Source organism: Mesoplodon mirus (genome assembly GCF_964341445.2).
Source record: "Mesoplodon mirus genome assembly, chromosome: 7".
NCBI classification, from domain to species: domain Eukaryota; kingdom Metazoa; phylum Chordata; class Mammalia; order Artiodactyla; family Ziphiidae; genus Mesoplodon; species Mesoplodon mirus.
In genome coordinates, this window is record NC_138983.1 from 89771340 (window position 1) to 89784502 (window position 13163).

A 13163-nucleotide genomic window follows, 5' to 3' on the forward strand; every position below is an offset into this window, starting at 1 on the left:
AACTAGACCGAACAGTGAGGTAAAAGGTCTCTACAGAAACTGAGGTAATATAGAAAATAAAAAAATAAAACATAAAATTGTCAATTTTCTTCCTAGGGGTAATTGAGATGATAGTTCAATAATAACATAAGATCAGGTGAAGTCTAAAGAAATTTTAGAAAAGCTGGATAAAGTAAGAAAACATCTGTTCGCTGCCATCTGAATGTTAGAGAGACACCAAGACGTGGGCCAAGTTGTGGAGAGAAGGGGAACACATACACAAGCTTGACATTTGGTGCAGCTTTTCTCCTTTGGGCATTTGCTGATTCAAATCTTACAGCCTACGAACTGAAAAGCCAAGGAGTTCAAAAGACTAACTACAGAAGCCAATGGGCAACAGCTCAAGCTAAAGGCAACAACTAATGGAATGACAAGCTAAGTGTATCTTTAGTCTCACAGGGCTGCGGGAACCATTACATTTAAAGCCTAACAAATACAAGGGTAGTTGGGAATAGGGAGAATCCAAACTTTCACATGGTAATCCCAAAGGGCAACACCCGTAGAGGAAGGACAAGACAGGAATAGACCAACCTTCACACAGACTGAAAAACGGCTTTGAATGAGCTCAAACTGAGAATGGACTAAGGTTACCAGTCCCTATAGTAACTGTCTGCCATGGGCCAAAGTAAATCTTTTCAAGAGAAAGATAACAACATCCAGAATGTGGAGGTATCTTGATAGTTTCCTAAAATAAGTTAAGCCCAATTTTAGTATAAAAAATAATTGAACATAACCAGGAAAAAGACTAAATGATCAAAAGTTCAAAAAAAGAAAGAAAGAAAAAAGACAACATAAATAGACATAGGAGGACAAGAGTTAGCAGGCCTTGGTTAAAAAAAAAAAAAAAACAACCAAACTACTATGGTTAAACAAAGAAAATAGACACATGGCAAATAAGCATATGAAAAGATGCTACACATTCCATGTCATCAGTGAATTTTGAATTAGAACGATAATGAGATACCACTACACACCTATTTAAATGGCTAAAATCCCCAAACTGAAATACCGAAGTTGGTGATGATGCAGAACAATTGGAATTCTCATTTGTGGCTAGCGGGATACTTGGCAGTTTCTTACAAAATAAACGTACTTTTACCATACAGTGATCTAGTAATCCTGCTCTTTGGTATTTACCCATAGGAACTGAAAAGTTATGAAAGTAAGAGCCTTTACAGTGAGAAAATTCTATGATTCTATGGTTTTTCAACTCATTAATTTGTGTAGTTCATCCATTTTACTCATTGTATACACTTAAGTATATTGTTCCTTGAAATGGCCATTCAAAGTTGTTTCCTGTGCCACACACTATGAATGTTAGGGTTGGTCCTGTGTAAATCTTACCCCCACTGATTTAGTATTATCCCTAAACAAGCAACTTTCTTCCATAAGGAAACAAAAAAGAGGTTCAGAAATGTCCAAACTAAGTTTTTATAAAACTGTGTTATCAAATCTTATTTATCAAAAAACTTCAAACATAGCAGTATGAGTTCCCATATACCCTTTACTCAGCTTCCCCAAATGTTAACATTTTCTATTACTAGAGTATAATTATTGAAAGCAGAAAGTTTACATTGTCACAATGCTACTAATGATTTATAGACTCGTATTCAAATATTGTCTATTGTCTTGTGGTCCAGATTCAAATCTAGGATCCCTTATTGCATTTGCTTGTCATATCTCCCCATTCTTCTCTAATCTAGGATAGTTCCTCAGTCTTTTTTTGTCTGTTATGACCTTGAACTAAAGGAAAATCTTAGCCAGTCATTTTGTAGAATTTTTCTCAAATAGGGTTTGTTTGATATTTTCTCATGGTTAGACTGAGGATATGTATTTCTTGACAAGAACACTTCAGGAGAGATATGCCATTTTCAGTACATATTAGAGGTACAAACAAATCTGTATGTCTCACTACTGGGGATGCTAACTTTGATGACTTAGTTCTAATGATAGCTGCAAAATCACTATTTTTCCCTTTGTAATTATTTGAGATTGTTCAAATATTCTGCTTCTTGTTTAATTTTCCCATACTAATTTTAGCATCCATCAATAATTTTTGACTCTATCCATTACTGTGGTGTTTGATGATTGTTCATTTTCTATTCCCATCATTCCCTCTACATTTATTAACTATAATTTGAGTATAAGAAAGAGCTGTTCTTCTCCTTCATTTATGTATTTATCTGGTTATTTGTTCATATATATACATATATCAGTGTGAACTTGTGGATAATTATTTTATTCTACGGGTTAAAATTTATTACTATCATTAATAGTTTTGTTTCTCAAAGTGTTCCATATTTGGTCACTGGTACTCCTTCCAGCTGTCTCCTATATTTTTCCTACATGGCCATACAATTTTTGGAGTAATATCTTACTTTCTGACACCACAAAATGCTCCAGACCCATCTTTTACTTTCCTCTGTCTCAGCCTTGAATCAGTCATTTCTCCATGGAGTTCTTGTTCCTTGCATTAATAATGGTATTCAGAAACCAGAATCTTGGTATGAGGTGGATTTACCACTATCCAAGCTACCTCATTGTGTTTTCAGCAGAGAGAGCTAAAAATATATATACGAATACATAAAAATATACAAGTATCTCTATTTTCATATTATCTATCTGTGTGTGTGTGTATATACACACACGTGTGCACGCACACACATTATCATCTGTCTATCTACATATATATATAACTTCAAATTGATATATGAATTCAAATTGATACCTTGATTCCAATCCAACAGCACAGGTTTTATTCTAGCCTCCCTTACCCTTTCCTTATTTGTCACTCTTTAACAATTAGAAATCTGGTTCTCATTATTTGCAGTCTATTCATTTGCTCAATTCTGGAATACACATAAAATATTTAAAAATCATTAACCTGTACACGTGTGAAAAATAAATTTACTAACAAGTTCAATATTTGTGTACATTTCTTTTTGTCTTTAGCTTTTCAGTATATATTGTGCATGGTTAATTACAGTATATTAAAATACTGTTTTCCAAAGTTACTTAGGTTAGCTCTTTCCCACCTCCTTCAGTGTGTTTTTTTTTCTTCTGCAGTGTGAGAAAATCCAGTACTTTGTGTTCAACTCAGACTACCAAACCAGAAGTTCTAGCAGAAAAGGTGATAATCCATATGTGCAGTAAGATCCTCAGGTGATTCTTTTCATTGGAGAAATATGAGGAACACTGCTTGACGTCTCTACAACTAAGATGTCTAAAATGAAACTTCAATTATTCCTTCTTCCAAACTTTTCCATCCTGCAAATCTTTTCTTCCTCAGTGAATGGTGCCATGATTCACACAAAAAGTAACTCCATGCAAAAACCTGGGAATGATCCTCAGTTCCTTCCTTTTGTTCACTTTCTGCATAGACTGCATCATTAGGTCCTCTGGAATCTCATCTCTCTCTCTCTTTCTCTCTCTCATCACATATATAATGTTTCTCTTCATCTTCATTGCCACCGTCTTAGCCACTGCCATTTCTCCTTTGCTCTACTTGAACAGCCTAGTATCTACACAACTATCTTTTCATTTAATTGTTTTCTCTTGCATCTAAGATAAAGTCAAAATCCTTAGCCTTATAGATTCTGGCCTTGCCTTTTCTTGTAAGTTGTATTTTCATACTTATAAGTACAGGCACACTCACACACACACACACACACACACACACACGTATAGTTGGTATTGTTAGTTTAGGTTTTGTTTGCCCTCCCATCCTAGCATGAGAAAATTAAGAAACAAAGTCAAACCAAAGAAAAACTTTAAAAATAAATTTGAATAATATCCTTTCCCTCCAGAACATTTCTCTAAAGCAGTATTATCATTAATGGCAGTACAGACCAGAATTTTTTCCCTTAGACATAAAGGCATGGTGAAGAAGTCTCATTAAAAACTGGAATCTAAGCTTTCAATGTCAAATTCTGTCTCTAATCTTCTGCAGTAAGCCATAATGATTAAAGTATAGGAATCTGAATCAGAGGTCTGGTTTAGTATAATCTTTTTTGTAATAAGCTTTGTACCTTAGACAAGTCATTTATCTCTCCATTCCTTAATTTCTTCATTTATAAACGGAGGTGTTAAGAGTATTGATATTCAAGGCTAATGAAAAAAGAATGCATCTAAGTACTGTATCAAACACTTCAAAAAGTAACCAGTTCACGTTCTCTGCCCATTTTTAAATTGGAATATCTGGGGGGTTTTGATATTAAATTGTATGATTTCTTTAGATAATTTGGATATTAACTCCTTATCAGATACATCATTTGAAAAAAATCTTTCATTCAGTAAGTTACCTTTTCATTTTGTGATGGTTTTCTCCCCTCTGCAAAAGCTTTTCAGTTTGATATAATGACACTTGTTTAATTTTACTTCTGTTGGCCATGCCTGAGGAGATAGACCCGCAAAAAATATTGCTAAGATCGATGTCAATGTATTTTTCTTAGGGGTTTTATGGTTTCAGGTCTTAAATGTGAGTCTTTAATCCATTTTAAGTTTATTTTTATATATGGTATAAGGAAATAATTCAGTTTCACTCTTTTGCAAGTAGTTGTCCAATTTTCCTAACACCATTTATTGTCTTTATTTCATTGTATGTTCTTGCCTCCTTTGTTGTAGATTAATTGATCACATAACTGTGGGTTCATTTCTGGGCTCCCTATTCTATTCCACTGACCTATGTGTCTGTTGTTATGCTAATACCGTAACGTTTTGATTACTATAGCTTTGTAGTATAGTCTGAGATCAGTGCATGTCATACCACCAGCTTTGTTTTTCTTTCTCAATATAGCTTTGGTTATTGGAGGTTTTTTGTTTGTTTGGATGATTCTATACAAATTTTAGGATTATTTGTTCTAATTCTGTGAAAAATACCATTGGTATTTTGATAGGGGTTACATTGCTTTGGGAATACATACAAATGACCAAAAGACACATGAAAAGATGCTCAATATCACTAATCATCTGGGAAATGCAAATCAAAACCACAGTGAGATATTACCTTACACCTGTCAGAATGGCCATCATCCAAAAGGGAACCCTTGTGCACTGTTAGTGGGAATGTAAATTGGTGCAGCCACTATGGAAAACAGTACAGAGGTTCCCCCAAATGTTAAAAATAGAATTACCATATGATCCAACAATTCAACTTCTGAGTATCTATCCAAAGAAAACAAAAACACTAATAAGAAAGGATGTATGCACCCCTCTGTTCATTGGAGCATTACTTATACTAGCCAAGATATGGAAGAAACTAGTGTCCATAAATAGATGAATGGATAAAGAAGATGTGGTGTATATATACACACATATATAATGAAATAGTACTTAGTCCTAAAAAAGAATGAAATATCTTCACTTGCAACAACATGGATTGACCTAGAGTACTAGGTATGCTAAGTGAAATAAGTCAGACAGAGAAGAACAAATACTGTATGATTTCACTTATATGTGAAATCTAAAAACTAAAACAAAGAAAACAAAAGAGAAACAAACTTGTAGATACAGAGAACAAACTGGTGATTACTAGAGGGGAAGGGGGATGGGGACTGAGAGAAATAGGTGAAGGGGATTAAGTGGTACAAATTTCCAGTTATAAAATAAATGTCTTGGGGATGCAATATACCACATAAGGAATATAGTCAATAATACTGTAATAATTTTGTATGGTAATATATGGTTACTAGACTTATCATGGTGACCAATTCAAATGTATTTAGATGTTGGATCACTATGTTGAACACTTGAAACTAACATAATATTGTATGTCAACTCTACATCAATAAAAAAGTGACCAGTTAACATTAATTGGTATTATAATTACATTTTCTCTTCATAAAGGCACATTTTATTGATTTTTTCATTATAAAGTATAAAAGTACCTTTTACTTTCAAGATGAGTTCTAAGATTACTTGTTAATGTTAATATGGTAATTTAAAATACGTCTAGATATAATTTAATTTTAATTGCCTAACACAAATATGTCTGATATTCACCATTATGAGTTCAAACCTTTTAGTAAAGATGTCAAATGAGTCACCAAAACATTTTTGTTTATTGCCTCTCATTGAACCCTAAATGCTAACAAGACTTTTTGTTGGAATGAGGGATCAACATTTTATACTCTTTAAGAACTAATGCCATAGCTGTTTTATTTTTATAAATAAAGCTCTTTCCGTTTACTTTGTAGTGTACAATTTTTGAATGGCCCGGAAAGAGAAAAATTATTCTTTGGGCTGACAAAAATGATAAAGAGGCTCATTGCTGATGAAGGGAAGAAGACAAAGAAGAATAGAGAAAGAAGGATTAGTTCCTCTTTCAAAAGGGGGGCAAGATACTAGAGCTTTCTGCAGGGAAACTGAAGCACACCTTTCTTTCTGAGATTTGAAAGGAAGAGATGCCCTACATTTAAATATCTAGAGTATATCTTCCATTTAAAAATGAACCTAGCTAATCATCCAGTGAGGAAGAAAAGAGTAAAATAGCCTTTGATCAAGTCCTTTCTGTGGTGTTAAATGCAACGAATTATAATGAATATCACATATCTAATGAGTTCAAGAATTCCCCTTGGAAGAATTGGTCTGTCCTTTACAAAAAAGAGAGTTCAAGTGAGTTATTTGCATTTGGTAGGGAAGCTCTACTGTCTAAATCATACTCATTTAAAGGTGAAGTTCAGGGCTTCCCTGGTGGCGCAGTGGTTGAGAGTCCGCCTGCCGATGCAGAGGACACGGGTTCGTGCCCCGGTTTGGGAAGATCCCACATGCCGCGGAGCGGCTAGACCCGTGAGCCATGGCTGCTGAGCCTGCGTGTCCAGAGCCTGTGCTCTGCAATGGGAGAGGCCACAACAGTGAGAGGCCCACGTACCAAAAAAAATAAAAGGTCCAGTTCAAAGTCTGCCATAATTTGTTATTATATATGTAATTTTTTAATGTAATATACAGTTATATATGTATATAACATCAACAAGAAAGTGACCCACTTTAGAGTCAAGAAAATATATAGGTGAAGTGTAAAAGGGTTGGAATAGATATACCATAACAGTAACAACAAAACAAAACAAGACAACAACAAAAAAACGAGTGGCTAAGAAAATATCAGAAAAAAATATTTTAAGATGAAAATTTTTACTAGAGACAAAGATATTTTAAAATGATAAAAGGATTATACCATCTAGAATGTATAATAATTATAAACTTATATGCACCTAACAACAGAACTTCAAAATACAATGAAGCAAAATCGACACAACGGAAAAGAGAAACCAACAGTTCTACAATAATAGTTGGATACTTTAATACCTTTCTTTCAATAGCAGAACAGACAGAAGATCAACAAGAAAATAAAAAAACTTGCACAACATTATCAATCAACTAGACCTAACAGCCATCTATAAAACATTGCACCCAACAGCATCAGAATATACATTCTTTTCAAATGCATGTGGATATACTATATGCTAGGCCATAAAACAAATTTCAGTACATTTTAAAGGATATAAACAATACAAAGAGTGCTCTCAGATGACAACAGAATGCAATAAGAAATCGTTAACAGAAAGAAATTTTTTGAAAATCACAAATGGAAATTATACAATATATTCCTAAATAATTCATGGGTCAAGTTAAGAACTCATAAGGGGAATTAGAAATACTTTGAGATGAATTAAAATGAAAGTATAACATATTACTACTTGATTGGTCGCACATAGTCTTTTGAAAAGCAGAGGGGTTAGACAAAGAGATCTAAATTAATTAAAAAATCATTTATTATTCTGGGAATAAAAAGAACTGGGCTTAGTCTCAGTTTTGCCTTTCTTTATCTTTGTGTCTGTTGATCATCTTGGAATAGTCATTACATAGTCAGAATACAGTTGCCATCTCAGGAATCAAATACTGTTATCTCTAGGGCTACCATAACAAGATACCACAAACTTGTTAGCTTAAAAGAACAGAAATGTATTTTATCACAGCTCTAGAGGCCAGAAGATCAAACTCAGAGTGTTGAGAGGGCCGTGTTCTTTCTGACACCTCAAGGGGAGGATCCTTCTTTGTCTTAACCAGATTCTGGTGGTGGCCATCAATCACTGGTGTTGGCATTTTTTGATTTGCAGCTGCATCACTCTGGTCTCTTCCACTGTTGTCACATGGAATTGTCTCTGTGTGTTTCTGTCTCTGGAAACAATTTAAATAGAAATTTCTATTTTTAAAAAACAAACTGTTGATTACTATGCTCTATTTAGATAGTTCCTCTAACCCACCCACCTCCATTTCCCCATATGTATTTGAGAAGGAAAGAGGAACTCCTGTGAGCTATCATTTTGGAAAAAATCAATGATACAGTGTTTTACTAGAGATGCCTCTTATCTAAAATATTTGAATTAAATATAAAATCTGGGGAAATTATCACCCAGTTTCCCTCTTCTAGAGGCATGATCTAAATGATAGGCAGCAGAATATTTTATACCCATGAGGTTTGCTGACATTATTGATTTGATCCAGAATCTGTATTTTCTCTCTAAAGAAAACAGTATTCTCTCTTTCCTTTCTTTAATTTATAATGTTGATGTCTTAAGATTATTGTCAGAGAGGATGCTTGTAGTTCAAATGATTTGGCTGTATTTCACCAGTATTATTACAAGCTAGTCAAACAATGGCTGGGCTCCAGTATAGACCTCGGTCCCTTTGTTCCACTGGGATACGGATGTGAAAGCCACTGTTTCCTTATATTCCAAAGACCAAATAAATAAAACAAATAAATAAACACAAAAAAACAAGTAAATGAAACTATCTTAAAACCAACTCTCTTTTCTTCCTCATCCATGTTAATTCTCTTCTACCTAAAATTACTTCCTGGAAGTGATTTTTATGTTTCTTAGAGCCTCTTTATGTATATATCCACACTAATGCATATAAAACTGTTCCTTGTAGATCTTTTACTTTTTCCATTTGAAGAATTATTTTCACATGTCATATAGAGTTTATCCATTGTCCTAGATATGCATTTTTCCTGTGTATTTGAGCATCATAGGAAGATAAATTCTACTCTTGAAAATGTTAACTGGTGACTGAGACACAGAAAGCTATTCTTCTTATCATTTTTCAATAGTGAGTAGTAGATTCTGTAGGGGTGGAATTATAAGATGTAAGTATACTGTTTTTCTACACTCCAATTACGTTCCCCTTATCATAGAATATTGACCAGTGAAGTGTGCTGCTGACTTTTCAGAATCCATGTACATACAATCCATTAAGTTATTAGATATAACGTTGGTCAGAAAAGCATACTGTGAAATGTTGCTTTTATTTAAACTCCCACTATTTTCACTCCATGGTTTCAAGATTTGACTTCTTTATTGCCCTCTGGTAGTGGGCTCTGTGAACTGCATATTTACGGGTCTGGAGCACATATCTTCCCGGAGGTATTCAACTCCTCAGGTACAAGCTAAAGAGTAGATGATAAGAAGCATTCAGATTTATTAAAACTAATTAAGAATATCAGTAGCCTGACTGTTGTTTCTAAAAATATAAAATATTTATCCTTCTGTTGTCAAACAACCATATTTCATGAAAAGAAGTATAAATCCTTTTTTGCTTGCAATGAAAGAACAATAATTGAAGGTATTCTTCATTTTGACCAAATACCTTCTCTGAAAATATAAGTTAAAATAGGAGTTGAACTTTGCAAAATATTCTTTAGTAAATAAAACTCCACATATAATTTCAAATTATCATTGAATTTTACCTTAAATTTAAATATCTCTATTGACTTAAATGCTGTCCTCTGTAATTTCGGATGATTCCCTCCTTTATATCTTCTTCCTCTCTTCAACAAATAAAATACATATGAATGCCTAACATGAGGTAGGGTATTCTCTGTGAAATAATGATGTTGGTATACTTGATTTTGACTTAGCAGAGGGATTGAGCCTCTGTGTTGGTGAATTCTCCCCAGATGGTGCGTGGGGAGAGGGTCAGGCATGTCTCTGTGCTCCTGAAGTTTTCTCTGTGAAACTGTCAACCTCCAATATCAGAAATAACTTCCTTCGTCAGAAGGGATTTTCAGACATTAAAAGTTTTCTCTTAAAGTGCAAGTATTTTTAAAATCTATAAAATATAGGGCATTATAAATTTTCTTTAGTTACTACAAGCTGAATTTTAACTGAGAAGACTGGGGACTCCATGTATGTGTACATGCATGCATGCGTGCATGTTTGTGTGTTACACGTGTGTGTGTGTGTGTGTGTGTGTGTGTAGGTCTACTGAGGATACAGAACATATTCTGCACAGAGCAGTGGTATATCAGAAGGGAAAAGAGTATAAAGAGTATAAAGGACCAGCTTCACCTGCTTAATTTGTCCCCTGACCTGGTGTCGTCTTATTTTCCACTATCCTTTGCTGATCTGTGTACTAAATACCCAGGGTTCCTGGGTACCCCCAGGTACCTCTGTAAGTTTTACAAGCCTATCAATATCCCATGTACAGTGGATGGAACCTGGACTTTTTGCCCATATAGTTTTCCTTTCCCTCAGAGTTTTCGTCTGAGCTATGTCATGGGGTAGGTACTGTTGTGAAAATTTGTGCTCACTTGTTAAATAGAAACTACTCATTTAACTGTTTAAACAAATAAACAGTATCTTGAGTCAATTGCACGGCACCTCCAGTCTCCACAAAGCAGAGTTACTTTGGGACAGGAAGTTCTTTTAGTTTCCCCTTAAATCAAAATACAAAGTTATTGAGCAATTCTAGGACCAACCCTATAGTTGCAAACTTGGGAAGAGATCACAGGATTCTGTAATTGTTTGCTTACCCCCTTACTGGGACAGCAAATAGCTCAATAGTTCTTTTTTTTTTTTTTTTGCAGTATGCGGGCCCCTCCCGTTGCGGAGCACAGGCTCCAGACATGCAGGCCCAGCAGCAACGGCTCACTGGCCCAGCCACTCCGTGGCATGTGGGATCCTCCCGGACCGGGGCACGAACCCGCGTTCCCTGCATAGGCAGGCGGACTCTCAACCACTGCGCCACCAGGGAAGCCCAGCTCAGTAGTTCTTATACTGAAGTCAAAAGGAAGAATAATACCGGAACAAAGTCTGCATTTAAAGTCTGCGTCTTATTTTTATTTTCTCTTGGCACATAGTAGGTAACTGTTAAATGTTCTCTTGATAAATATTAAAAACACACAAGATACTTCCTATACTAGGGGTCATAAAATTTCAACTTTTCTTTTGGTGTAGGGGTTGAGGATGAAAAGTTTGGAAACTTCTGATCCATGTTAATGTTCCTGCTTTGAGAACTGCAGGGTGCAGCTTTTAGATGGAAAAGGTTGCCAAGAGGACCAGAAGTAGAATAAAGGCATTTATGTAATTCTTCCTTATAATTTCATTTATTGGTTTTCAGCATCTAACTTTGAAAAGTTGCCTGAGGCTGCCTAGGGTCTGCAATAAGGATCACAGCTGTGCTGTCCTACCCCCTCCCCACACGTGGGAACAGAGCCTCCCCAGCAGTGCTCATAGAGCCCCATGGCTTTCCGCCCACCTCGGTACTGCTCAAGGCAGTGGCTTTTTTCTACCAGCCTCACCCTTCTCCATGTGAATCTTTTTCTTCTTTCCAGTTTTATTAAGATGTAATTGACATGTAACACTGTATAAGTTTAAGGTGTACAACATCATAATTTGATACATGTATATATTGCAAAATGATTACCACAATAAGGTTAGTTAACACATCCATGACCTTACACAATTAATTACCTTTTGTGTGTGTGTGTGTGTGTGTGATGAGAACATGTAAGATCTACTATCTCAGAAACTTTTGAGTATGCAATAGAGTGAGGTTAACTATAGTCACCATGCTGTACATCAGACTCCCAGGATTTATTCATCTTACAACTGGAAGGTTATACCCTTTGACCAACAACTCCCCATTTCCTCCACTCCCCAGCCCTTGACGGCCACCATTCTACTCGGTTTCTGTGAGAGCAGCGTTTTTAGATTACATGTAAAAGTGAGATTATGCAGTGTTTGTCTTTCTCTCTCTGACGTATTTCACTTAGCATAATTCCCTCAAGGTTCATCCAAGTTGTTGCAAATGGCAAGATTCCCTTATTTTTTAAGGCTGAATAACATTCCATTCTACATATGTGCCATATTTTCTTTATTCATTTGTCTGTCAATGGACACTATAGAAACAGAAACTCACTCAGTTCCTACAAGTGTCCAAGGTAACAATAGACAAAATATGGATGTTGGTGGGTGTAGATCCAGGCAGTAGGTTAGACTACATCCCACAGGCAGGAAGGCCACTATTTTAGGAGGAGCTGCTTTGAATATGAATCAAATAATAATTGATTTATATATCACCAGTTCAGAACTAACTCATCTGTTTTAGACACCTCACCATAGATATGAAATGAGAATGAGTGGAAAAGGAGGCTTCTGAAGGCAAACAGTCATAAAACCCATTATTCTTCTGTAAAAAGGAGACTATACAGTCTTACCTTTAGAACCTCAAATCAAACAAAGACATGTAGCAGCCTCAGTAGGATATAATCGCAACAGAAAAAATAGAAGCAGAAGGCAGAGGAAAAAGAAGTGCCATTTGGTATGGGAATAACTAGCTCTGTATGTCTCAAAAGCCTCCTATAAACATGTCTGGGTGTCAATATAGTGTAATAATTAATATCCATAAACCCTGAGTCTTAAGAAAAACTGTATCTTTTGCTTTCTTTTAGAAAGGGACAGAAAGGTAACTATATTTGCTTTAATAAATACAGAGACTTAGTGCACTTAAATATTTGATCAACTAATTTTAAAAATGTTTCTTACAGTATACATCATTTTCTGATGAAACGGGTAAAATAAGGTTCTAGGGTGTGAGGAGGGCATGAGGTATTATACACATTTTCTTTTCTGTCCTTTTGTAGCTGAATATCCTTTTCCAGGCCTAAAGAAGTAGTAAAATTATGCACCTAAGATTGAATAAAAGGTTTCATAGACATATTTTACATATATGCCATTAGATTTCCACAGAGTTATTTCAGGCTGCTGACAGGCTGCTTGCTTGAGCTGAGGCCCCTCTAAACAAAGCCCAGGTAGAAACTAACAACTGTGAAAGCCAACTTATTT

At 35.2% G+C, this 13163-nt stretch overlaps 1 pseudogene across 1 annotated transcript in view; it reads left to right on the forward strand.

Annotated features, from left to right (window-relative positions):
- LOC309808866 (centrosomal protein of 78 kDa-like) overlaps positions 1–13163 on the forward strand; it is a 1034926-nt pseudogene that overhangs the window by 362814 nt on the left and 658949 nt on the right. The window lies entirely within an intron of this gene.